At 45.3% G+C, this 25512-nt stretch overlaps 1 pseudogene; it reads right to left on the reverse strand.

The window, feature by feature from the left end:
* Positions 1–25512, reverse strand: part of LOC134401626 (DGAT1/2-independent enzyme synthesizing storage lipids-like) — a 66961-nt pseudogene that overhangs the window by 35207 nt on the left and 6242 nt on the right.

A 25512-nucleotide genomic window follows, 5' to 3' on the forward strand; every position in this document is an offset into this window, starting at 1 on the left:
ATCGGAGTGAATGGTGAGAGCCTTAGTGATAATGTTTCCATCCTCACTTTCCAAGCTTTCAATGTAGTTAATGTAAATGGCTTCTGCACCTGCTCTACTCATCTAAATTTATGTTTCCAATATGGCCAAGAACTAACAGAGGTTCCCACACTCCTTATTCCTTCTATCTTCACCCGCTGTTTGGAAGTGTCTTCTTCCATCAAGGGGATTATATGTTCTCCTGTTCTTTATATAGGAGTGATTTATGTATCCTAGGGGTTTTGGTGCCAAATATAAACACATTTAAATGCTTCTGCCAATGTTGTAGTTGGTTTTTTGGAATCTCAACTGGCAATGTTGAATGACTGAATAAATTTTATTACAGTCATTGACCAATACCAGCAATACATTTAACAGACAAACACTCTGTACAAAACACGTTACCACAATACATCTACCTACATCTAGAGAGTCAGACTTCATAACAGTTATATCAGCAAATCCGTCTAAATCACAGGATACACTCAGGGGCTAAAAAGGTACGGCATGTTATTGCAATTGCACAAAATTTAGCCAATATATTGGTAATATAAGGAATCTTATCCAAGAGTAATAAGGAAATATAAAATTGTGCAGTTCTACCCGGATATTTATATAAAATAGGTAGAATAAGATCATTCCGAAGATCCCGATAAAGGGAGCAGTATAAAAGTTATTACAGGGGCATAGACGGTCTTGGAATGGTATTCCCTGAAATCTCCCCTCCAAAAACTTGGAGGGCAGAACATTGAATATGGCCAAAGTAAAAGCTTTTCTATAATTAGGGAAAGTCAGATCGGTCAGATAAGCACTTGATTCAAAGGTCTTATTTCTTAAGGGACTGGCATAAGACAATGAGCTTACATGCTCTTGCAATACAATATCCCAGATTCTCTATTCGACAGCTGCCTTGGAGTTTGAGTAGCCTAAAGCTATTAAAACATTGGGAGAAAATCCCAATAGAGATGATTCCTTACCCAAATACTTTTTTTTCCATTTTGATTGAAAGGAGTCCAACAGTATCAAAAGAGCCAGCCCAACTGGTAAGAATGTAAGTTTCAACCAATAATTGGTTGAAACTTATGCAATTTGGTACAGGCTTCAATAGGAATTAGACCAGCCTCTAGCCGCAAGGCTGCATTGGACACACAATAAGGTATTGAAAATATAGTTCTTAGAAATTTGGTCTGAATAATTTCTAAAGGGGGGAGGTTATAATAGGTGTACAGCTGAGATCCATATAGCATTTGGGAAATAGTTTTGGCCACAAACATTTGGATCGCGGAGGGGATATGTTGCCTGCCTTTAGTATAAAAAAATCTTATCAGTGCTGCAGTGCTCCTCTGCGCATTTGTCACCACATGATTTTGTTGGAATCCTGGAACAGATCCTGGTTATGTTTCCATTGATTTGTTAATTGCTGAGGAGCTGGAGGAACAGAAGACTCAGCAGAAAACTTAAAGGTCAACTTTACACCTGGACATTGATGTCATAATTGAATAATTGGTAAACTGATTGTCTTCAATTAAGGGTTGCAAGAAGTTGCATCATTGTACAGGTAGTCTATAAAAGTAAATGTATTTCCATGTACATGTATCTGTCCGGGAAAGCTGCCAATAGACCAGCTAATTAGAGAGATATCCAAACGTGGGCAGCATGCCCAGACAAACTCCAAGAATTCGGCCACAAACTTTAGCAAACAAACGGTGAAGTTTGTCTTTATCTGTGCTAGAAAATAACACAGTTAACTCTTTAATGTCAGAGTACAAAACGTTTTAAACATAAGCAAAGTCCAGTTCCGTTCCAAAAGTCAAGGGCTTACGAGAGGTAGAGAGAGTCCAAGAAACAGTCCAGAGGTCCAGGGATAGGAGCAGGTCATGAATTCCAAGCCAGTCCACAGTTCAATCAGGATACAAGGCCACCACGATCCGAAGCTTTCGCCAGGATGCTCAGTTAATCTCTGGCGAAGTTCCTGTTGCTTCCCAGCTCTCTAAATACCCCTCCCTGGCAGCTACAGGTGTTCCCTATTGAGTTGGCATCTAGTATAAATACGCAGAGACCTGCGCCGGGCCTCCTTTTCTGCCCTATGCTGTCTAAACAACTGTGCAGGTAAATTTGTTGCGTCTGTCTCTGTGTCTTCTGAATTGGCCAAGCTCCCTGCTGGTTTAATCACTGGCACGCTGATACTTGGCTCTGCTTCCACTTCATTCTCTGAGTTGGCCCCACTCCCAGCTGGCACCAGTTCAGCAGCCGTGACACTAGCCTCTGCCTGTAAAGGTTCTGTTTCCTCCTCTGAGTCCATCCCCAACAACTCTTCAGAGGGCCTAACAGTATCACTCAGAATATATCACTCAGAATCACTCAGAGATGTATCAGAGATGTATTGACTGACCTAAGTATTTGTTATCTGTGATTGCCATAACTAAATTATATTTTTATATGCCAGTAAAGGTTTGTTTAAACCAATTCAAATCTCAGTCTTAATTAGTGTCTTTGCTGACTTGGCTGGAAACCGCTGTAATACTCTGCTACAAAGTTATTGGCCAAAAGCCTAGTCTGTGCAATAACTAATGAGGTTGGAAAATCTCCCATAAACCTCAATCATAAAACCTCAACAGATTTATATGAGGGAGCCATGATCCTGACGCATGGAACATCATTCCCAGATATTTATAGCTAGCAACCTGTCTTGAGGGTTATATATTATTTATAAACCCTTTTGTTCACTTTACCAGTGAACTAGCAGAATAGCAGCGGGTCTTAACTATGAAAGTCAGCAAAGACCAAATTAACTTCAAGACAGAGTCTGTTTTGTTTGGTACAAAAATAAAGTATTTTACTGATAGAAAATAACACAGTTTATGGCAATACAAATTTACACCAACATACTCACACACTTGGTCATACAGATTACAGCAGGGCTCACAGCAGTAGAGAGGGAATATTTTAATCTGGTTACAAAGCTCCAAAACTCTCTTTATATACACTTCCCTGAACAAATGATGAAACCACTAATTGGCAATGGCAAGACAATTAGACTTTTGCATCATCCCAATAATTCAATAAAGTCCAGCTGCAAACTTGACCTTTAAGCTGATTGACTGATGCTGAGTCTTCAGTTTCTTCCAGGTTTTGCAGGCTTGTACAAATATATGGAAATCACAAAAAACCAGTCCTAATTCAGGACTCCCAACACCCCTTCTTTTTTGGGTTTTCCACTATTTCACCACGTTACAACATTTGTACAGTTAATCACATTTTTAGCCCTCCCTGAAACCTAACGTTTCACAAATCTCCCAATGTTTGATGGCTCCTAACGGTTTTGTAAAGACGTCTGCCAAATTATTCTGGGACTCACAGTAGACTATGTGTTTTAAATTTTAACAGTCACTGGCTTCACCACTGGGACCTTAAAGTCCTTTATTGCTGGATCAGTCAAGTAACTTTACCACTCACCAGCACCATACTTAGCCTTTTTGTAAATCGCCACACAACTCTTGCTTCTTGGAACTTCCATGATTTTGGCTTACTTCCAATCATCAACATTCCAACGTTGCTTTTCTATCATTTGCACAGCCAATGCCAATTTGAATCAAAATAGCACAAAAATTCTCATCTGACCTCTGCAGAAAAATTTCTCCAGTGCTCCAAGGTTCGAGATACCTTAAGATTCCCTTAGACACTCCAGGCTGAATTTGTTTTACTACATAGAATAAGCACAAAGAGTAAAGCATATGATTTCACAGTAGAGAAAATGACGTTAAAGTCCCTCCCTATCCTGACTAAATTCCTTGGCGACTAGTTTCTAAGAAACTCTGTTTACAAGCGGCTTGCTGTTAAAAACTTCTCCTCAGTGGCAAGTTAAAGACTTCTGTCCCGGAGGCAAAACAACTTCTCCTCCAAAAACCTTGTTGACTCGAAGACTAAGAATTAGGCTCACAGCTCATATTTCAAGCATGTATTCCAAGCCTATTGTCTTTGAGACCTGCGGGGGATATGCACCTCCTCCTCCTGTTGCTCTCTATCTTCTGGCTCGGTCTGAGTTGCTACAGGTCTACTAAAAAAATCTAAATCTAGTAAAACTACTGGATTGTCTCTTGAAGAAATATCTTCCTCTCCACCTTGGCTCCTGTCCAGGAAAAACAAACCGTTTTTTAAACTGGCAGTCCCCTTCAGTTCTCCATGCCTGGAAATAAAACATTTCCCCTCCTCAAAGGAGACAGAGAACTTTTTCTCCATTAGATTTGACACACCTAAAAGAGAATGACTTAAGTTGGGAACAAAAATAGCATTAGCAAAGCTTTCGTTAAGGACAGGAATATGGCAAATTCCTTCTCCCTTCACTTCCTGCTTTGAGCCGTCAGCAAGGAAAATAAATCTGTTAGACGTGACTCTGAAGTCCAGGAAGCTTTCCATTCTAGTAGAAATAACGGAATTACAAGCTGAGTCTATCAGCCAGATAGCTGAGCTTCCGTTTCCTTCCTCCTTCGACATCTTGCTCACTCCGGCTGTAACGAGCTGTGCTGACTTCTTTGAACAAGAAGCATTTTTCCAGCGATGCTCAGAAACTTTCTCAGGTTGTAATCTCCCTTTACAGTCAATCTTCTTATGTCCAATTTTGCCACATTGCCAGCAAACAATTGTTTTTTGTGGCTTGTGCTTTTTAGAAACTGAATAAGCAGATTCAGTCTCCTCCTTTTTCACAGTCCCGGTCTTAACCCCTTCAGAACCAGACCATTGTTGAAATGAGTCTGCCTTGCCGTTTGAGCTCACGGCTTCTCTCTTGGAATGTCTTTTCTGTTGTTCTTCTAATAATTTTCCACACACATAATTCAGGGTTAAATTACGGACAGTCACTCCCTCTAGGGTAGTCACCAACACGTCCCAAGACGTTGGTAAGCTAGACAAAATAATATAAGACTTCATTTCCTCTGAAAGAGTCAAGCCAGCCAATGCTAAACTTTGGAATATTTCTCTCAGCTCCTGCAAATGTTTGCCAATATCTCCAGATTCTTTTAGCATCGTCCTATACATTCTGCGTGTTAAATTTATTCGAGAACCTGCTGTATCTCTTACATATACTTCACGCAATTTTGTCCAGATCACATGAACAGCATCCTCTCTATTAACATAGAATAGCTGATCATTCCTCATACAGAGGATTATGTGGGTTTTTGCTTTCTCTGCATTTCGATTCCACTCTCTCAAATCAGCTGCACTTAAATCTTCATCGGGTGGGTCTGTAACCACTTCCCACAGCCCTTGGTTTCTTAAACTCATTTCAATCTTAAATGACCAAGTAATATAATTTGTGTCTGTGAGTTGTTCCATTTGTGTATTCATTCCTATTTGAAGTGCCATAACTGCTAATTGGTTGTTTTTTCAACCCTTTTGTTATTTGAATTTCCTTTTTGGGAACTGACCGGCTTAACAACCTCAGAATCCCTTTTCAAATTCAAAAATAGCCTTCTATCAGACAGCGTGTGACTTTGCAAGACAAAAAGCTTTACAAAAAAGCCTCTTCCTTTGTCTAAATCCCAACGTTCTTTAGAAAAAGCAACGCTCCAGGGCAATTAGTCAACGCACGGCTTCTCTGTCTTATCAGGTCCTACTGTTTCTCTGTTAAGAACTAGAATTATGTCCAGACTGTTACTGGGCCATAACCTCTTGAGGGTTATATATTATTTATAAACCCTTTTGTTCACTTTACCAGTGAACTAGCAGAATAGCAGCGGGTCTTAACTATGAAAGTCAGCAAAGACCAAATTAACTTCAAGACAGAGTCTGTTTTGTTTGGTACAAAAATAAAGTATTTTACTGATAGAAAATAACACAGTTTATGGCAATACAAATTTACACCAACATACTCACACACTTGGTCATACAGATTACAGCAGGGCTCACAGCAGTAGAGAGGGAATATTTTAATCTGGTTACAAAGCTCCAAAACTCTCTTTATATACACTTCCCTGAACAAATGATGAAACCACTAATTGGCAATGGCAAGACAATTAGACTTTTGCATCATCCCAATAATTCAATAAAGTCCAGCTGCAAACTTGACCTTTAAGCTGATTGACTGATGCTGAGTCTTCAGTTTCTTCCAGGTTTTGCAGGCTTGTACAAATATATGGAAATCACAAAAAACCAGTCCTAATTCAGGACTCCCAACAACCTGCTCAATAGGATTTTCATTAATCATCCATTTATGTTTTATTTTCCTCCTGCCAAAGACCACCACCTTCGTCTTTGAATAATTAATTGTTAGTAGCTCCTCATTACAATATAAATGCAAAGCTCTCATTATGCGTCTAAACCCAATACTGGTTAGAGATAACAGCACAGCATCATCAGCATATAAAAGAACTTATAAAGAACGATTGTTCAGCTTAGGTGGATGGAAGTTAGGGTTTGATAGTCTCTTCACAATTGTGTTAATATAAAAATTAAACAAGGTTGGGGCCAAAATACTCTAGGAATGTGATCCGCTTTGCTTAGAATTGGAGAAGCAACAGCAAATCGGGGTGATCCGCCTCCGCCTGAGGTGGATGAGAAGCGAATCAGGGGGCTGCAGAAGCATGGCGAAGAGAAGCGACCATAAGCGAATCGCTTCTTTTTTCGCGGAGCACTCCGCCCGCCATTTTGGATTTTTTCGCCCATAGGATTGCATTGCGAAAAAGATAAGTGGATAACTTTTTTGTTTTTCAAGCTATCTATTTGAAACTTGGTGTGCTTAGAGAGTCATGGGTGGGGGTCATTTTGAGCCTATTTTCAGCACTCTGCGTGCTGTGGTTTGCTTGCTATTAATTTGTTTAGAATGTTAAAAGCGGGGGGATAAGCTCTAAGCTTTGGACCACTCTAACCTCTCCATCTCCCATCCCCACAAGGGTTAGGCAGGCAACCCTCAAGGACATGGGGTGGGGGAAGTATGGAGCCACAAGATGGCATTTTCCAACACCCACCCAGATCAACACTTGCATCAGTGAGATGCTGGCGTTGGACGACCAGCCATTCAGCCTCGTTGACAATGCAGGTTTCAAGAGGCTGATGGCACTTGTGGTTCCATACTACAAGCTGCCGTGTTGCACCACCCTTAGCAGGCGGGTGGTGCCTTCCCTGTACCGTTCCAGCAGGGAGTTAGTGCAGGGTTGTCTGTGTCAGGCAGAGGCACGGATGGTGCACTTCACCTCGGACATTTGGTCCAGTGAGGGCGGAGTGCATGCTTACCTGTTCCTGATGGCTCACTGGTGTACAGCCGTGGGGCAGGAAGCATCCAGCACTAGAGGGACTGGCAAGGAGGGCTACTGCTGGGCCCTCCTCCATATGCAAGTGATGGACCAGTCCCACACGGCGGTGGAGATTACGGAGGCCATGAACTGCATGATGGATGGGTGGCTAGCTGGGCACAAGCTCACCTGCGGTTACATGGTCACGGACGGGGGAGCCAACATGGTGAAGGCGGTGCGCAATGGCGGATTTGAGGGCGTCCACTGCATCGCGTACATGTTGAACCTGGTGGGGAGGGATGGCCTTGGAATGGGAAGCAAGGCCATCCTCGGTCCCCTGGCCGGGATCCGTAACCTCCTGGAGAGCTGCAGAAGGGTGGTAGGGCATTTCCACCACAGCGTCAAGGGAGTTGAATCTCCCGCAGAACAGGCTAGTGCAAGACGTGGTGACACGCTGGAACTCCACCTACCTCATGCTGGAGCATATGGTGGAGCAACAGTGTGCCATCCACAACTTGTTCAGGGACATGGGCATCCACCCAGCACTGGGCAAGCAGCAGTGGGACACCACGTCCCAGCTGCTGGTGGTCCTCAAGCTGTTCCTAAATTACTGTTAGAGAAGGAGTTTAGAGAGAACTCAGAGAAAATGGTATGGGAATCAGATTTGAAGGTACAAATAGGGCGACAGAGATGGGAGGGACTATGGAAACAAAGAGTGTTGAGAAGTTTATCAGTGAGAATAAAGGAGAACTATTTTAAAATTTAAAATGGTACCTAACCCCGATTAGATTGAATAAGATAAATGATCAGCATTCAGCAAATTGTTGGAGAGGTTGTGGGGAAAAAGGAACGTATTTACATATGTGGTGGCAATGCAAATATGTACAAAGATTATGGAAGATGGTGTTTTCAGAAATTGAAGAAATAGTGGGAATGAAAATAGAACAAACACCAAAGATTGCATTGCTGTCACTATTTGAAGATATAAAGTGTGGAAAAGAAACTATAGAGCTGATATCGAGTTTGCTGGTTGCAGCACGATTGATGGTAGCTAGGAACTGGAAGATTCAAGGGGAATATTCTATTGAAGAATGGTATAAAGAAGTATGGGATATAGCCATTAATGATAAATTGACATGTAATATTAAGTGGAGAAAAGGCGTAACTAAAATAAATGAGTTTGAGGGAATCTGGAAACAGTTCCTAATATTTGTGTTTACTAAGGGAAGTGGGAAACCGCCAGCAGAAGAAACGATCAGATTTTGGACTCAGGAATGATCCCGAGGTGGGGGGTGCACTTTTATGTTAAGAATGATGTTGTTGTAGTATGATAAGGTATAGGTAATAGTTATTCAACATATATGTACTCAACATTTATTCAAAATGTATGTAGCAGTTGTTTGATGTTTTTCTTTTTGTTATTATTATTATTATTGTAATGTTTTATGTATGTTTATATAGTGTAGAAAACAAATAAAAATTATAAAAAATTAAAAAAATTGAGGTCACCGAGCACTAGCTCTGTCCTCCTCAGCCAGGTGATCCCTGTATGCAGGCATCTCCAGAAACAGATGGGTGAGTTTCCAGAGTACAAGGATCCTGTCACTGGCAGGTGCTTCGAGCCCAAGGTACATGAAGCGGTGACTAGGCTGAGGGATGGCCTGACGCGGAGGCTGGAGCCCATCCAAACAGAGAGGGTCTACATGTTGGCAGCTATGTGTGACCCTCGTGTGAAGGATGGGCTTTGTGGGCCAAATACCAGGCAGCACTGGGTGTAAATGCTTGTGGGTGAAGTGCGGGTGGCATGGGCCAAGAGGGTGGAGCAGAGTGAGGCAGAGGAGCAGGCCACCACTCCCCGTAGCAGCAGCAGCAGCAGCAGCAGCAGCAGCAGCAGCAGCAGCAGCATCCTCTCCTGCATCCCTCCCAGCAAGAGCACAGGCAAGGGGTATTGGGCACAGGCTCTGCACGCCGTGGTTGGGCAGAGACCCACCCCAGCCACCAGCCAGGATGATGCTGTAACCACTGTGCCGCGTTACCTGGCAGAGCCCATGGAGGACTGCTCCATTGAACCCCTGGCCTACTGGTCATCCCACCGCCAGATTTGGCCAGACCTGAGATTCGGGTGACCTGAGATCGACTCAGCTGCCCACCCACCAGTGTTCCAAGCGAGAGGGTGTTCTCTATGGCAGGCGACATAGTGACCCCTCACGGCTCTCGCTTGGAGCCGGACTTGGTAGAGCAGCTGGTCTTTCTCAAGGGCAATCTGCCCCTGCTGGGATACCCCACCCTCAAGCCCTCGTGGGAGTGACAGGCAGGCTCCCCTCCCTTTAATTCCACTCCTCCTTCGGTTGGCAGGCAGACTACAGTTCAGCCAGGCAGGCTTTTTTATCCTTAGCATTTAGTGGCTGCATTTCAGTTCACAAAGTCAACTCTGAATCATTCGATTCTTCTTTCAGTAAGGTGATGCCTTCTTCATCTTACATACAGGCAGGCAGGCAGGCTGTTATAGTACTACTTATACAATTCAGTCAAATTCAGTCTATCTCTTCCTTACTACCACAGTAGCCATAGCTGGCACTGGCAGGCTTAATCTTCCCCTAAAGGAGCATACTTCATGCCTGGTGGGCATCAGCATCACCAAGAGCCTCTGCAAAAGCTGTAGGCAGAGTTTGTCACTGTGTGTGTGTGCGTGTGTGTGTGTGTGACTGTGTTTGCTTTGCTCACATGCCCGTCTGTGTTTGGGTGAGGTGCAAGCAGGGGGCAAGGCAATGCCTGGCACCACCACCAGTAGCCAGGCTGCCTATCCCGCTGTGAAAATCAAATGGGCTAGTCCTCGGCTCACTCACCACAATGAGTTTCCAGAAGTGTTTCCCTGTGTGAATCCCTCACATCCCAACACAAACATCTGAAATCATGGCTTTGAGAAGCTACCTCACACTGCAACTCATGGCAGTCATTGACTTCACCACAGCCACTACTTATGCTTTGCCCAGTGGTTCAGCAGCAGCCAACCAGTCTACTGGTTGCTCTTTGATTGTTCTTCCACCTCTCAGAAGAAGACACTTGGCACGTTCGCTTTGCTGCGCATAGTTCCAGTTCAGTTGGGTGCTCCTGTCTGAAATCATGGCTTTGAGAAGCTACCTCACACTGCAACTTATGGCAGTCATTGACTTCACCACAGCCACTACATTGGTTTTGGGCAATTAGTTTTGCAACGGGATGGGACTTCAGCAGTCCACCGGTTGTCCTTTGGATTGTTCTGCAAGTTGGGTGCTCCTGTCATGGCTTTGAGAAGCTACCTCACACTGCAAAATCAGGGGAGGCTTGGATTTGCTTGAGGCTTGGCATGCATGTGTATACATGGATCAGCTGTCATGGTACCTAATTTGAAGTTTCTAACATGAAAATTGATGGAAATATTGAAAGGGGTGTGAATTGGGGTTGGGGTGATGCTTTAGAGGTTAAACCCCCACCAAAAATCAGGGGATGATGGGATTTGCTTGAAACTTGCCATGAATGTGGATCCAGATAGTATCTGTGAGGGTGCCTGCTTCAAAGTTTTTATTTGTCAAAATGTCGGAGTAAATCCCATTTCTGAAAATGGGGTGTCCGACTCAAAAATTCCCCGAAAATCAGAGGATGCTTGGATTTGGTTGAGGCTTGGTATGCATGTGTATACATGGATAAGCTATCATGGCGCCGAGTTTGAGGTTTCTAACGTTAACAGAAAAAAAGTTGTAGGCTTTTATGGGTTTCAATGCAAGTCTATGGGGGAAAAGTGGAGCTCCGATCTGGATCCGGAGCTTCGCAGTGAAGCGGAGCAGACCGTAGGCGGATCGGACCCGATCGGAGCGGACCCGATCTGGAAGTTGCGAATCTGGAAAAGAAGCAGATTGGGGGGGGGGTCTGTGCACACCCCTAAAATACACCCATTTAACTTCATTAGATGTAGGGCCAGGTCTTGATAAAACCCCTTCCTTGTTCAGTGTATTTGAAGCCTGGTATTTTCATGCAGGTGCCGCATAAGCAGCAATAATCTTCTATCAATATTGGTGTTCTCAAATATGGCCCATAATTTATCTCTAGGAATAGAGTCAAATGCTGACTTCAAGTCGATAAATACAGAGAAAAGGGCACCAGCTTTAGGAGAGGCATATTTATCAACTAAATGTTGATCTCCCTGTTTTAAATCCTGCTTGTTCTTCTTCAATAATATTTTTTCTGCGTGTAGCCAATCCAATAATTTGTCAAGCGGATCGCGAGCATATAGTTTGCTAATAATACTCAGCAAACTAATCGGTCTATAATTGCCTGGGTCAGTTCTATGGCCTTTTTTATAAACTGGAATGATAATAGCTAATCCCCAATCGTCTGGGATACATGCTGTATGATCTATCCATGTGAATAAGGATGCTAAAACAGGTGCCCACCAGTCAAGGTTGGCCTTTTAAAAAAAATTATTTAATACTTCAAACATACATCAATACAATAAAACAATACTACATAATACATAAATTATTAGATAACATTTTATAACATATATTCTAGCTTATTCTATTAACGTAATCATACTTAACATAAAAGTGCACCCCTAACCACGGGATCTTATTCCTGTTTCCAAAATCTCATTGCTTCTTCTGGAGGTGCTTTCCCACTCCCCTTCGATAATACAAATTCTACGAACTGTTTCCATATTCCCTCAAAATCATTTGTTTTTATCATTCCTCAGCTAGGGCCACAGCTAGACCAAAGGTTTATCCTGGGATCATCCAGGGTTCACCCCTGCCTGAGCACTGGATCCCCTGTGTGTCACCTAGATGGACAGGTTTGACCCCTGCACGATTCAGAGATAAACCTTAGATCTAGCTATGGCCTAACTTTTATATTACATGTTAATTTGTCATTAATAGCAATATCCCATATTTCTTTATACGCCGGTCTGAGGAGGGAGGACACCTTGCTCCAAGCTCTCTTGGAACTATCAACAATTATTATAATATTCTTTTTTTAACTCGACCGATTTTAGCTCTCTTTTTTTACAAGCCTTGAACATTCGTTCATAGAGCCATCTCATTGGAGCTGCATATGAAATTAAGATAAGGTTGGGATCAAATACTGAGAGACTTCAGAGAGGTCTCATGAATTTAGCTGGGGCATGGCAAAGAAGAGAATCAAGTTCCCGTATGTGCAATATGTAATTCTGAAAGTTCAGATTGCACAGATAAGCATGACAATTTTGAGAAAATTAGGATGTCACCGCATATATCATGATGGCAATCTCTAAACTCTGTGTATTAAGAGCAGGAGTACTGATGCATTCACAGGTATTTCCTTAGAGAGAAATAAATGGAGACCCTCTGAGAACATGTAAAGTTTTGTATCACATGCATTGTTGTGCTCCATAAAAAAGAAAGAAGTGGAGAAAAACAATATATGCCACTGTTTAAACAGTTCCAGAATAGATATGAAAGCCTGCAAAAAATCCTGTGTATATAAACTTGATTTCAATAATACAGACAGCCTGATATGCTATTTACTTGGATGTTATGTCCCACTGAATTCAACAGGGCTTACTCCTAACAAGAGTGCATGAGTATACTATCTGTAAAACACATTCCAAAGAACGTATGAAGTTTAACTTACCTATATTTCCATATGTCCTATATCCTTCTCGCATATTTTGTGTAAATAAAGGAATGATGGGCTAAAAGACATCAAAAGATAGATAGTATTGGAACATTTCTTTTTGCTTCAGCCCATGTAGATCAATTTGTCACAAAATATTGCTCCCAAAGCCTTTGCATCTTGCCAGACTCCTTCACCAACCTGTGTAACAGGCTACCTTTCGAAGGTTTATCCCCAAAATAGTTATTGCTCTTGTACATTTCTCCGATAAATTGCTCCGCTCTCCTAAGCTACCATTTTTATAAAGAAGCAAATTTAATATTGCAATATATTCCTGTATTAAGTTTGAATCAATTTGATTCTAACAAAGCATTACAAAAGCATTTGTACTAACGTGTTGACTTTTCAATGACCTAGAAACCTGCTTTGTGAAACATGAAATTTTCCAAGCTAAGCTCAGGAAAAGCAAGGTTTCTAAGCTAAAGGGGAAAAATGCTTCAGATAAGAAAGTTCACTAGAATACTGTTCACATGTCTCTTTACTTCTAGTTATGATGCAAGGAAATGGACATAAAATATAATAAAAAGTAATATGGGGCCTACAAAAGAAAAGGTGTTGTCCTGTTTTGAAGGGAAGTATGGCTCAGAAAAGCTTGATCAGATAGGAAGGAAATTTGTTTATCAAGTCATTCAGTCAACTCTTTATTGCTTGAATATAAAATTGATTCCCTCATGGTAGGGAAGTTACTGTAATTAGCATACAGTTTGTTCAGAGAGATAGATCGTAAGAGTTTTGACATCAGTAGGATTATTACTAGCACTAAATTGACATATTAACAAAAGTTAATACAAGAGGGTCACGAGTTGAAGACTTCGTAGTCTGGACACCCAATAAAGTTCCATGAATGAGGCAGGGCGTGGCACTATAAAAGCCCCATCTGGAAGCAGTCTACAAATAATTTCATTGTCTGCTCCTTCCTTAGTATCAAAGTAGGCAAGTTGTTAAATGCATCTTTGCATTCAACAAGCAAGTTCAGAAAAATGCAAATAGCATTGGATGTGGGGGGAGTGATAATTGTTGGGATTGCAGCAGGTTTGGATGAGGCAATTAACCCTTTCCTCCCCTCCTGTGGTGCTGAGGAAAATCCCTCCTCTGAAGCTGCCTTTTGCCCTAGTACTACTGGGGGATTTTCTCCTGACACAAACTGCTGCCCTGAATATGTAGATATGGAAGGAACCAAGTAAAAACCATTATCTTCACCAAAATATCATCATTAGCTCTCTCAAACTTGGTCAGGCCACAGGCTGTGCATTGCAGTGCCCATAAAGTGTCACATCAGTATTTCCATACACTTCTCTGTACACCACTTAGGATAATTTACCAAATATTCCAGCATTTAAAAATGAATAACCATGTTGAGTTGTCTGCATGGTTACCTCTTTAGAGGTGTTCCAAGCAATTTGATACATAGAAAATTAGAATGAGAACATTTACAATTGGGCTGTTCATGTGGCCAGGGCCGGATCTACACTAGTCTTATAACGTTGCTAATGTACCTTTTTAACGTGGTTCTCTGTATCGTGTCTCTGACTTACGTTTCACTGCAACGGAACTTCAGGGCACATGGTTCAATCCTTCCATTGTTCTCCCTCTTCTGTGAGAGCTGCTGGGTTTGTTCCACCCACTGCTTGCCTCATTCCTAGCCGGCAGGGCAGGGCAGGGCAGGGCAGGGCAGGGCAATAGTCATAAGCACACACAAGCCTCCTCCCAAAACATCTTAATGCAAGTCCCAGGGAATAGCCTGAATGCGTAGGAGCCAGCCACTTTGCTGAAGCTAAGCAGGGCTGGGTCTGGTCAGAGTTTGGATGGGAGACCAAACTGAAAAGTTTTAGCAGCAGCTCCATTTAAGCCCTGCTGATCATGAGTTTTGGACTTTGGACCCTTGCTAATTTTCCTGCAGGGAGCTACAGCGCTCCTTTGAGCACTCCTCAGCTCCTTTGCAAAGAGGGGGGAAATGTTTAAAAAAAAGTCATAAAAATCAACCGATGACCCAATTTGATTCAAATTTGGTATTTGAATTACTATGCCAGTTTTGATGTCTTTATCTATAAAGCTTACACAGATGTAAGCATTTGTTTAAAATCCTGATCCTGCGCCCACAGCAGAAGCTGGGGCAAATCTTTTGCAAAAGGAGCAAATTAACGCTGGATGCAAGGGACTACTTCACAATCAAAGCAGATTCTAAGGTGGAAAACTTCTGAGTCCTTTGCATGCAATTGTCAGTGACTGCACAGTATAACGCTGGTGTGATTTATCTGCTGTAGCAGCTAAGATAGCAAACGGGGCGAAGGAAGGAGAACAGGAAGTGGGCGGAGCAAACCCAGCAGCTCTGTGTTGGGAGAGAAGAATTACCGGTAGGACGAGGCACATGAATCTGTAGCCACGCTGGAACTAAGAAATAGAACCTGCAAGTACAACTCATTTGCAACGTTGGAGACCCAGGGTTACGTGACGCTGTGCGTCGCAGTAACCCATTCAAAACGTTAGAATAACATCAGTGTAGATTCCCACCAGATAGTACATATAGTCAGCTTGCCTTAGGGTGGCATGTGCCTTATGATATGTTGACAAGTAGCTATGAAATAAATTGATTACATCCAATTGAAGTATGGTCTCCAGAAAAACAACAACCCCAGTTTGGACAACACAAGGGAGATAATGGGAAAATCACAGGCAACCCCTCACCACTTTTGCATCTATGGCTACTTGAGCAAATCCTTTACGTCTTCCCCACAGGAGTTTATAATTCTCATCTCCATAGTTTTGCTCTCGAAGTCCTCCAGGCGCGAGACCTAATAGATTCCCTTTCTTCAGAATTTCCACACATTCTTCTCTTGTGGGATTGCCGCAGCGACCAAGCTTAAGGTACAACTTTAATCCTGAAAAAATGGGGCTAAGAGATAATGACTATATTTCTGCTTACAATAGAAAACAGAATGCATTTCATATTTCCTGCATGACAACACACACACCACCACCATGAAAATAACAGAGTCAGGCCATTTTTTAGTCACTTTTGGAATTTTGTGGACGCTCTCACAAAAATAGCTGCTATTAGGTAGAGGGGGTTGCCCAGTCACAAAATGGTTGCAATGGTGGGTTGGCCAGTCACAAAGCACCCATTTTCCAGATGTTTAACTGGAAGACTGAAAAAGGAAATTTGCCCAATAACTTAATTCCAAGGCAGAGGTGTGGTCTGGGCTCCAAAACACTAAACAGCTCTTTTCAACATAAATAAAGATATTGGAGGGAAGACTTACTTTGAGCATGCCAGCCTTCTTGTTTAATTAAAAATAAATAAATCTTAAAGCATGACAGGTACCAAGTGAGGAATGCATGGTATTGGTGCCTATGGAATCCATTTTGGAGTCTTCAGGATTAGGGATTCTGCTGCTGACCTTTAGGGCGTTACTAGACGAGGCTCTAGCACGCGTTACCTTCCGCAGTCACGTCAAGGCTTCCAGATGACGTTCACGAGGATCCGCCGTTATCCTGGGGTGAAGCCTCTTTATCCCGTCTTTAAAAAAGTGAGTTCTAGTGTGCCTTTTCCTGCCGTCCCGCGCTAATTTGGAGTATGTGTGGGAGGATGTGAGGTCACTGCAGTCCGCACTGGGCAGGAAAAGGCGTGCTAAGGGGAGTGGCCAGTGGCTTCGGTCAAGCCGCCTCCGCCATTTGCGCCCAGTCCACCAGCTGGGGCAGCGCGGCGGAGCGGCTTTTTTTATTATTCCTAAGTGACAGTTTGCGCAGGAACAGAGGACCGCAAAAGTGGCTGGTGTGCTGCTGGGGGTGTGTGGGGGATGGGTGGGGAATGTGCGCCTGCTTTTCCTATTTCAACCTTTGCGTGGGTCACTTTTCGGAAAGGCGGGCATCCCACAGTCATGGGAAGCTGGTGGCTCCTCGTGGTGGGCAGCCACCACGGCCGCATAATGGCGGTGCTGTATGGTGCGCCGAAGATGTAAAGGCGAGCGGGGACTGAGGAGGACAGTCCAGGCATGAAGGGCTGTGTGCCTGTTGGTGTGAGTACGCGGCTGGAAGAGGGCACAGCTGTTTCTGGGCTGCTGCCATGCCTATGGCCAGATGTGGGTTGGCTCCGTGGGATGGGGAGAGGGCACAGAGGCGGTCATCGCCGCCGACACTTCAGAGGCATGATGGGAGATGTAGGCACAGAGTGCCCATGCAGACGACTGACCTCGGGTCATATGACACACGCCATGACCCCCATCAGGAAGTGACCGCATCAATGTTGACCCTCAGCACCAGCGCTCCACCAATGGCAACTGGCTCCCCTCCATCCCCTCCCCACTTCAGCTGGCACTGGCACTGCCGGTGCCGCCGCCGCCGCCAGCGCTGCCGCCACTGTGGCCACTACCGCGGCAGCAGCGCTGACGGCTGCGCAAGCGATCGGCGCTGTTTGCGGTCCTCCGGACTTGCGCAAACTGTGCGGCAAGTGAAAAAAAAGCCATGGAAATCAGGCCGGTGTGGCTGCGCAACCGTGCTCGTGCCGGCAGCAGCACAACCGGCGCAAACGTCCGCAACAAATCGAAGGACGGTGTGGACGATGAGGCGTCACAGCTGAACGGGAAAATCCGCTTTCACCGCTCCTCAATGATGGAACACCCGGTAGGTCTAGCAAAGCCCTTAGTCTCACTGCCTGAGCTCACAGAGGTGCTCTCAGATTTGGTGCGGAGGACTTCAGGTTTGTAGTCCTGGGTGACTTCAATGTCGCTTCCTGGTTATATTATCCCCCCTCTCAATAGAGCCTACCATGCTCCTTGGTTTACTGGAGAGTTGGAGCTACTTAGTGGCTAGAGAGATGGCTTGAACACAGGGCAGAGAACTCTGCATGAATCTGAACAAGTGCAAGACCTCATTTTTCATCTATAATGTGGCAATGATGGTGACCAAGAAGCAATACCTCGCCACTATCACTTCTGCAGTTCCTTCTAGCATAGTTTTTCTATGTAATCTAAAGTTCCAAGATTTGTGTTTACCTGGAAAAAAACCCAGGAAATTATCTATCACAGAATAAGGGAATATTCCTGTGACTCTATAGATCCTCAATACAAAAAGGTAATAATCAATCGGAATGGATCCATGGTAATAAACAAGAAGCGCTGGTCCTTTGGGTAGGTTTTCTATTCCGCAAACCTCATAACCTGTAAATGATACAACAGGACTTCAGCATTGTTTCATGTACTTGCAGATGACATAAATATCTATATCCTTACTGGAAACAAAGAGGATAGTCTAAGGAAGTCCAAATATTAAAGAGAATACTTGTAATATGAAGTTTAACATGTTAAATGATCAAAAGTTCTGTTTTAAAGCTAAAGTTAAGTTTTGAAGTCAATTGTGATATCTACATTTATTATTGCTTTGCTGAAAAAAACTATAGTGGTGAAATAATATCCCAAGGCATGATTATGGATGGAACAAGCAAGAATGGTGAAAATGCTGTAAATAATCAGTTTGTAAAAGGCCAGGTTTTAAATGCATTACTGATAGGGGGAGAAAGAGCATGTACTAGAAATGTTGAAGGCTAAAATGGAATTAGAGGAAGGATAAAATGGAATAGCTGCTGTTGAACTGACTCCATTCAGCAATGTTTGCCTTGAGACTTCTGCCCAGTGATCCAGCATGGTCAGATAAGTGATGCTGGACATTGGAGCCAAATGAGGGTCCCTGAATCTTATTCTAGGCTGTACATGCACTATTCTGATTTTACTCTTCTGGATGATTCAGGTGCTAAAACAGTAGCGGTGTTTTATGTCTTTGCACAGGATGTACTGAGCTTGCCCTTCTGCCTTTTATTCTGAGGGGTGTTCCTGCTATTAATATTTTGGGTCTGAAAGTAGTGCAGTGAGGAAATGTTAGACTCTGAATCTATTGCTCTTATGCCTTCCTGCCTTATGGTAACTTCAATAAATTTACTTCGGAATGTGCTAAGGCAGCTTTGCTCCGTCTGGGTGCCCTCCTACTCATTTGGGTGAGTGGTCCCTTGGTTGATGGCATCACTCTTGTCCAGTTCCAACCTGCTTGCCCTGCTGCCCTTTTGTTTTATGATGGTGAAACTGCCCATATTGTGATGCTACTGTTGTCTTACAGCTGGAATGCTAACCCTTTTTGGGTTGGGAGGCTGCATTGCCCCTTATGGAAAGCTTTGGAGGCCACACACACATGCTCATTTATCCTCCCCCCCCCCCACCGACACTCAAATACAGCCATTCCCACACATGCATCACCACTGAGGAGCAGAAAGAGGTTTTAACTAGGCATGTGCTCCGCTCCGATTAGAAGCGTAGAAGCAGGAGTGAATTGGCCTGCTCCGCCTTGCCCAGAGGCAGAGTAGAAGTGGACTGCAGACCCCTAGAAGCAAGGCGAAGAGAAGCGCCCATTTTCGGAGCGCTCCCGTTTCCGCGGTCCAATCCGATAGCCATCTTGAAACATTTCGCCCATTGGATTGCATTGCGGAAAAGAAAGGAGGATAACTGTGTTGTTTTTGAAGCTATCTTTCTGAAAATTCTTGTGCTTGGAGAGTCGTGGATGGGGGTCATTTTGAGCCTACTCTCAGCTCTCTGCGTGCTGCGGTTTGTGTGCTAGAATTTTTAAAAAAACTGGCGGGAAAAATACCTTTTCCGAAGGGCTGAGGGGCAGAGTCAACTCCCGTTCATGATCACATGATCCCAAAGTTGGAGGAGGGGATAGGCAAAATGGGTAACTTGGGATTCTGGGACCTTCTCTTTCTTAGTCTGAACGGACTTTTCCCAGTGTTTTTTAAAACAGTAGCCCCACCAAATGCACAAACACAACCTGAAATCATATACTAAGCCAATAATAAGAGATAGAAACACAGCACTGCTCCCCACCCTAACTTTGGGGAACAACTGAAAAGATGTGGTGCAAGGGGATGAGCTCCCCTAGGACATCCCATGTGGACGTGCCCCCACTCTCTCCTGTACTTGGAGGGCAATCAGACCCTGCCAAAGAGAGTAACCCGGTGGAGCAATGCCTATCATGAGTTGAAGTGAGAGTTCTACTCCTCAGAGCTCTAGTGGTGAAGCAATGGCTTTCATGAGTTGAACTGACAGCGTTGCTTCTTAAAAGACTGGTCACTAGGACCAGTCAAATTGGCATCTGCTTCCCCCTCCCCTGGGCACGTCCCCCTATTGCTGGTAAAAGACAGATATAGCCTTTTTAAAAAAGTTTTTCTTGTTGTTTATTCAGCAACACTGCTGCTTTTAATTCCATCCCTCCTTCGTTTATTTATTTATTTATTCCATTTTATATGCATTATTGGCTTATCCTTGGCTCACTTCCTTATGCCCCCAGAAATGTCTGCTGCCTGCCTGCCTTCCCTCTCTCCTCCCCTGCCTGCCTCGCAGGGATGTTGTGTGTGTCTGGCTTTGACTCAGGGGAGAAGTCCTTCCTGCGCTCACTTGGAGTTTTGGAAGTTCCAAATCCATTTTTCAAGTGTGGAAGAAGATTCATATAGGTTTATCTCTACTCCCCAATTCATGGCATGTTGGGATTTCCTTTGAAATGGCCCGATTGAGATGTCTGCAGGTTTAAGCCCTGCCAAAAATCAGGGGATGATGGGACTGCCTTGAGTCTGGGTGTGCATGTGTATCCCTGGATAAGCTATCATGGTGGTGAGTTTGAGGTTTCTGATAAGCATTTGATCCGCTCCGATTAGGAGCGGAGAAGCAGTAGCAGATTGGCCTGCTCCGCCTTACCCAGAGGCGGAGTAGAAGCGGGCCGCGGACCCCTAGAAGCAAGGCGAAGAGAAGCGGCCATTTTTCAGAGCTCCTAGTTCAGACGGAGCGCTCCGGTCGCCATCTTGAAAACATTTCACCCATAGGATTGCATTGTGGGAAATAATCACGGATAACTAGGTTGTTTTTGAAGCTATTGTTCTGGAAATTCTTGTGCACAGAGAGTCGTGGATGGGGGTCATTTTGAGATTACTCTCACTTCTCTGCGTCGTGCGGGTCACGTGCCATATTTTTTAAAAAATCGGGTCAACAAACAGGGACAGCGCGGCTCAAACGGCGGTTTTCGGCTTTTCGTCCATAGGATTGCATTGTGGAAAAGAATTGGGGATAACTGGGGGTTTTTTTAAGCTATCGTTCTGAAAATTCTTGTGCTTAGACAGTCATGGATGGGGGTCATTTTGAGACTACTCTCAACTTTCTGCGTCCTGTGGTTCACGTGCTAGAATTTTTTAAAAATCGGGTCAACAAACGGTTTGGGGGGGTTTTTTTGGTTTTTTTTTTGAAGCGATGACAGGCACATTCAACTCCCAATCCTGATGAGAATTGATCACCTCATGAAGCATCTTCATCCTCCAATCCCAGCGTTTGAGGCGGGACTAAGCCAGAGTCACCCTGAGAGCTTTCTGCTTTGTGTCTCTTTGTGGGTTGGCGTTCGTGGAGAGAGGGTCTACTTAGCTAGGTGCTGCTGTGTACTTTGGAGATAGATTAGGATAGATTTAGTTTGGCGCATGTGTGTGTGTTTGTTTGCTTCTTTCTGACTTTTAGCTTAGTTTGCCCTGTGTTTTTCCCTTACTTTGATTTAATATAAACTTTACTTTTAAATTTTGGAGTGTGTGTTTGTTTGGTTGGTTGGTTGGTTGTCCCCCCCCCTTCCCTTTTTTAAAGCCTGACTGTGTTCCTTCTGCTTTTGTGAAAGCTTTCTTTTGAAAGCATACACACACTTCTTGTCCCATTTCCCTACATTTATTAGTAATATTCTTAAACATATTATTATATTCTTTTACATATTCTTAGTAGTATATATATTAGTATATTCTCATACATATTATTAGTAGTATTAATATTTTATTCTTCTTATACATATTAGTAGTAGTGTTTGGTTGGTTCTTTCCCCCCTCCCCTCTCTTAAATCCTGATTGTGTTTCCTTCTATCTATATACAAAAAAATACCAAAAAAAAATATTCTCTTTTTCTTCTCTGTGTAACTTGGACTGTGAGTGTGCTGCTTTTGTGAAGTGCAACAGGCAGCCACAGATTGAGCATTTTGTGGAAAGCATACACACACTTCTTGTCCCATTTCCCTACATTTAAACATATTATTATATTCTTATACATATTCTTAGTAGTATTAATATTTTATTCTTCTTATACATATTATTAGTAGTATTAATATTTTATTAGTCATCATGAGAAGAGGGAGCAGGCATGCTGAAAGCAGCAAGGCTCAGGCTGGCACCAGTAAGCAGGCTGCCTCTCCTGCTGTGAAAATCAAACGGGCAACTCCTTGGCTGGCTGCTCCGAAACAGAAGCAGGACAAGCAGCAGGCAGAGCCACTCTCTTCTGCAACTTGTGCCCGGCGTTCTCTTTTTGAGGGTGGGAGCAGCAGTGCCATTAGAGGAGGAGGAGGAGTATCCCCAACTCCTTCATTATCCTTTGAGCCCACGAGCCCGCTGATGGACCTAGACGAGGTCCTCAGCACAGTGGAGGGGGAGGAGGAGGAGGCGGTGGTCCTCCAGGATGTGGGGGCTGAGGAGGAGGAGCATCAGGCCGAGGCTCTCTCCCCAGTCTCATCCCACACCTCTTCCGCTGCCACCCCTGTTTCTGTGGCAACACCAGAGAGCTCAGGCGGGCAATTGGTGGTGTCACCATGGAAGCGAAAGACAAGCATCGTGTGGGATCACTTTGAGTTGGGAGCGGATCTCCGCTTTGCTGTCTGTCGCCACTGCAAACTCAGCCTAAGCAGGGGTTCAGCTACAGGGCATTATGGAACCAGCAGCATGAAGATGCATCTTAAGAGGCAGCACCAGTCGGTCTTGCTGGGGAAAGAGGCGGGCAAGGCGACTGGTTCCAGGGGAAAGCCGAAGGCTGCTGCTGCTGCTGCTGCTGCTGCTGCTGGCACTGCCACTCTCAGCTCTCCATCTCCCATCCCCACAAGGGTTAGGCAGGCAACCCTGCCGGAAATTGGGTGGGGGAAGTATGGACCCACAAGATGGCGTTTTCCAACGCCCACCCAGATCACCACGTCAATCGGTGAGATGGTGGCGTTGGACGACCAGCCATTCAGCCTCGTCGACAACGCAGGCTTCAAGAGGCTGATGGCGCTTGTGGTGCCATACTATAAGCTGCCGTGTCGCACCACCTTGAGCAGGCGGGTGGTGCCTTCCCTGTACCATTCCTGCAGGGAGTTAGTGCTGGGTCGTCTGTGCCAGGCAGAGGCATGGATGGTGCACTTCACCTCTGACATTTGGTCCAGCGAGGGCAGAGTGCACGCTTACCTGACCCTGACGGCTCACTGGTGGGCAGGCGTGGGGCAGGAAGCATCCAGCACTACAGGGACTGGCAAGGAGGGCTACTGCTGGGCCCTCCTCCACACACAAGTGATGGACCAGTCCCACACGGCAGGGGAGATTACGGAGGCCATGAACCCCATGGTGGATGGGTGGCTAGCTGGGCAGAAGGTCACCCGCGGTTACATGGTCACGGACGGGGGAGCCAACATGGTGAAGGCGGTGCGCGACGGCGGATTCGAGGGCGTCCGCTGCATCGCGCACGTCTTGAACCTGGTGGTGAGGGATGGCCTTGGGATGGGCAGCACCAAGGCCAACCTCGGTCCCCTGTCCAGGATCCGTAACCTCCTGGAGAGCTGCAGAAAGGTGGCAGGCCATTTCCACCACAGCGTCAAGGGCAGTCGCTTGCTGCGGGAGAAGCAGGAGGAGTTGAATCTCCCGCAGCACAGGCTAGTGCAAGATGTGGTGACATGATGGAACTCCACCTACCTGATGTTGGAGCGGATGGTGGAGCAACAGCGTGCCATCCACGACTTGTTCAGGGTCAGGGACATGGGCGTCCACCACATGGGCAAGCAGCAGTGGGACGCCATGTCCCAGCTGGTGGAGGTCCTCAAACCGTTCCTTAAGGCCACCGAGACCCTGAGCACTAGCTCTGCCCTCCTCAGCCAGGTGATCCCTGTATGCAGGCATCTCCAGAAACAGATGGGCGACTTTCTGGAGTACAGGGATCCCGTCACCGGCAGGCGCTTCGAGCCCGAGGTCCGCGAAGCAGTGACTAGGCTGAGGGACGGCCTGACGCGGAGGCTGGAGCCCATCCAAACCGACAGGGTCCACATGTTGGCAGCCATGTGCGACCCTCGTGTGAAGGATGGGCTTTGTGGGCCAAATAGCAGGCAGCACTGGGTGGAAACGCTGGTGGGCGAAGTGCGGGCGGCATGGGCCAAGGGTGGAGCAGAGTGAGGCAGAGGAGCAGGCCACCCCTCCCCGCAGCAGCAGCAGCACCAGCAGCAGCCTCACCTGCATCCCTCCCAGCAGCAGCACAGGCGAGGGGTATTGGGAAGAGGCTCTGCACGCCGTGGTTTGGCAGAGACCCTCCCCAGCCACCGGCCAGGATGACGCTGCAACCACCGTGCAGCGTTACCTGTCAGAGCCCATGGAGGACTGCTCCATGGACCCCCTGGCCTACTGGTCATATCGCTTTCAGATTTGGCCGGACCTGTCGCGGGTAGCCATGGATCGACTCAGCTGCCCACCCACCAGTGTTCCAAGCGAGAGGGTGTTCTCTATGGCGGGCGACATAGTGACCCCTCACGGCTCTCGCTTGGAGCCGGACTTGGTGGAGCAGCTGGTCTTTCTGAAGGGCAATCTGCCCCTGCTGGGATACCCCACCCTCAAGCCCTCGTGGGAGTGACAGGCAGGCTTCCCTCCCTTTAATTTCACCCCTCCTTTGGTTAGCAGGCACACTACAATTCAGGCAGGCAGGTTTTTTCTTTTTATTATTATTTTTATTATATTTTTCTTCTTCTTCTTCTTCTTCTTCTTCTTCTTCTTCTTCTTCTTATTATTATTATTATTATTATTATTTAGTGGCTGTGTTACAGTTCACAACATCAACTCTGAATCATTTGATTCGTCTCTGTAGGCAGAGTTTGTCACCGTGCGTGTGTGTGTGTGTGTGACTGACTGTGAGGGCAAAGCACCGCACTTGAGTTAATTTCATTTCTGTGGCGTCCGGTACAGCTTAGTCAACTCATCCGGATAGTTTTCCACCCAGTTCCAAAAGACTCTATGATTGACTGCACGTGTTTAGGTGAGGTGCAAGCAGGGGGCAAGGCAATGCCTGGCACCACCACCACTAGCCAGGCTGCCTCTCTCCAGCAGTCCACGGGTTGCCCTTTGGAGTGCCCTTGGCTTGGAGTGGAAGACGTACTCCCTGATCCAGAAGTATGGTTTTGAGAAGCAAGCTGTCCCTTGAACTCATGAGCCTCTGTGCAAAAGCTGTCATTGTGTGTGTGGTTGTGAGTGTTACTGCAGCTGCCTGTCTCGCTGCGAAAATGAAACAGGCGAGTCCTCGCCTTTGAGAAGCAACCTTTCACTTGAACTCATTCACTTCCCCAATTGAGGGTGAGGGAGGTTAAACTCCAGCAGTCCACGGGTCGCCCTTTGGAAAGCTCAGGGATCAAGTGGACTACTCGACCAGTCTGCTGATTTTGAGAGGCAACTTTTCACTTCAACTCATGGACTTCCCCAATTGAGGGAGGTACTCCAGCAGTCCACCGATCTCCCGTAGCACAGCCACTT

This window comes from Elgaria multicarinata, chromosome 7 (genome assembly GCF_023053635.1).
Source record: "Elgaria multicarinata webbii isolate HBS135686 ecotype San Diego chromosome 7, rElgMul1.1.pri, whole genome shotgun sequence".
Classification (NCBI taxonomy): Eukaryota; Metazoa; Chordata; class Lepidosauria; order Squamata; family Anguidae; genus Elgaria; species Elgaria multicarinata.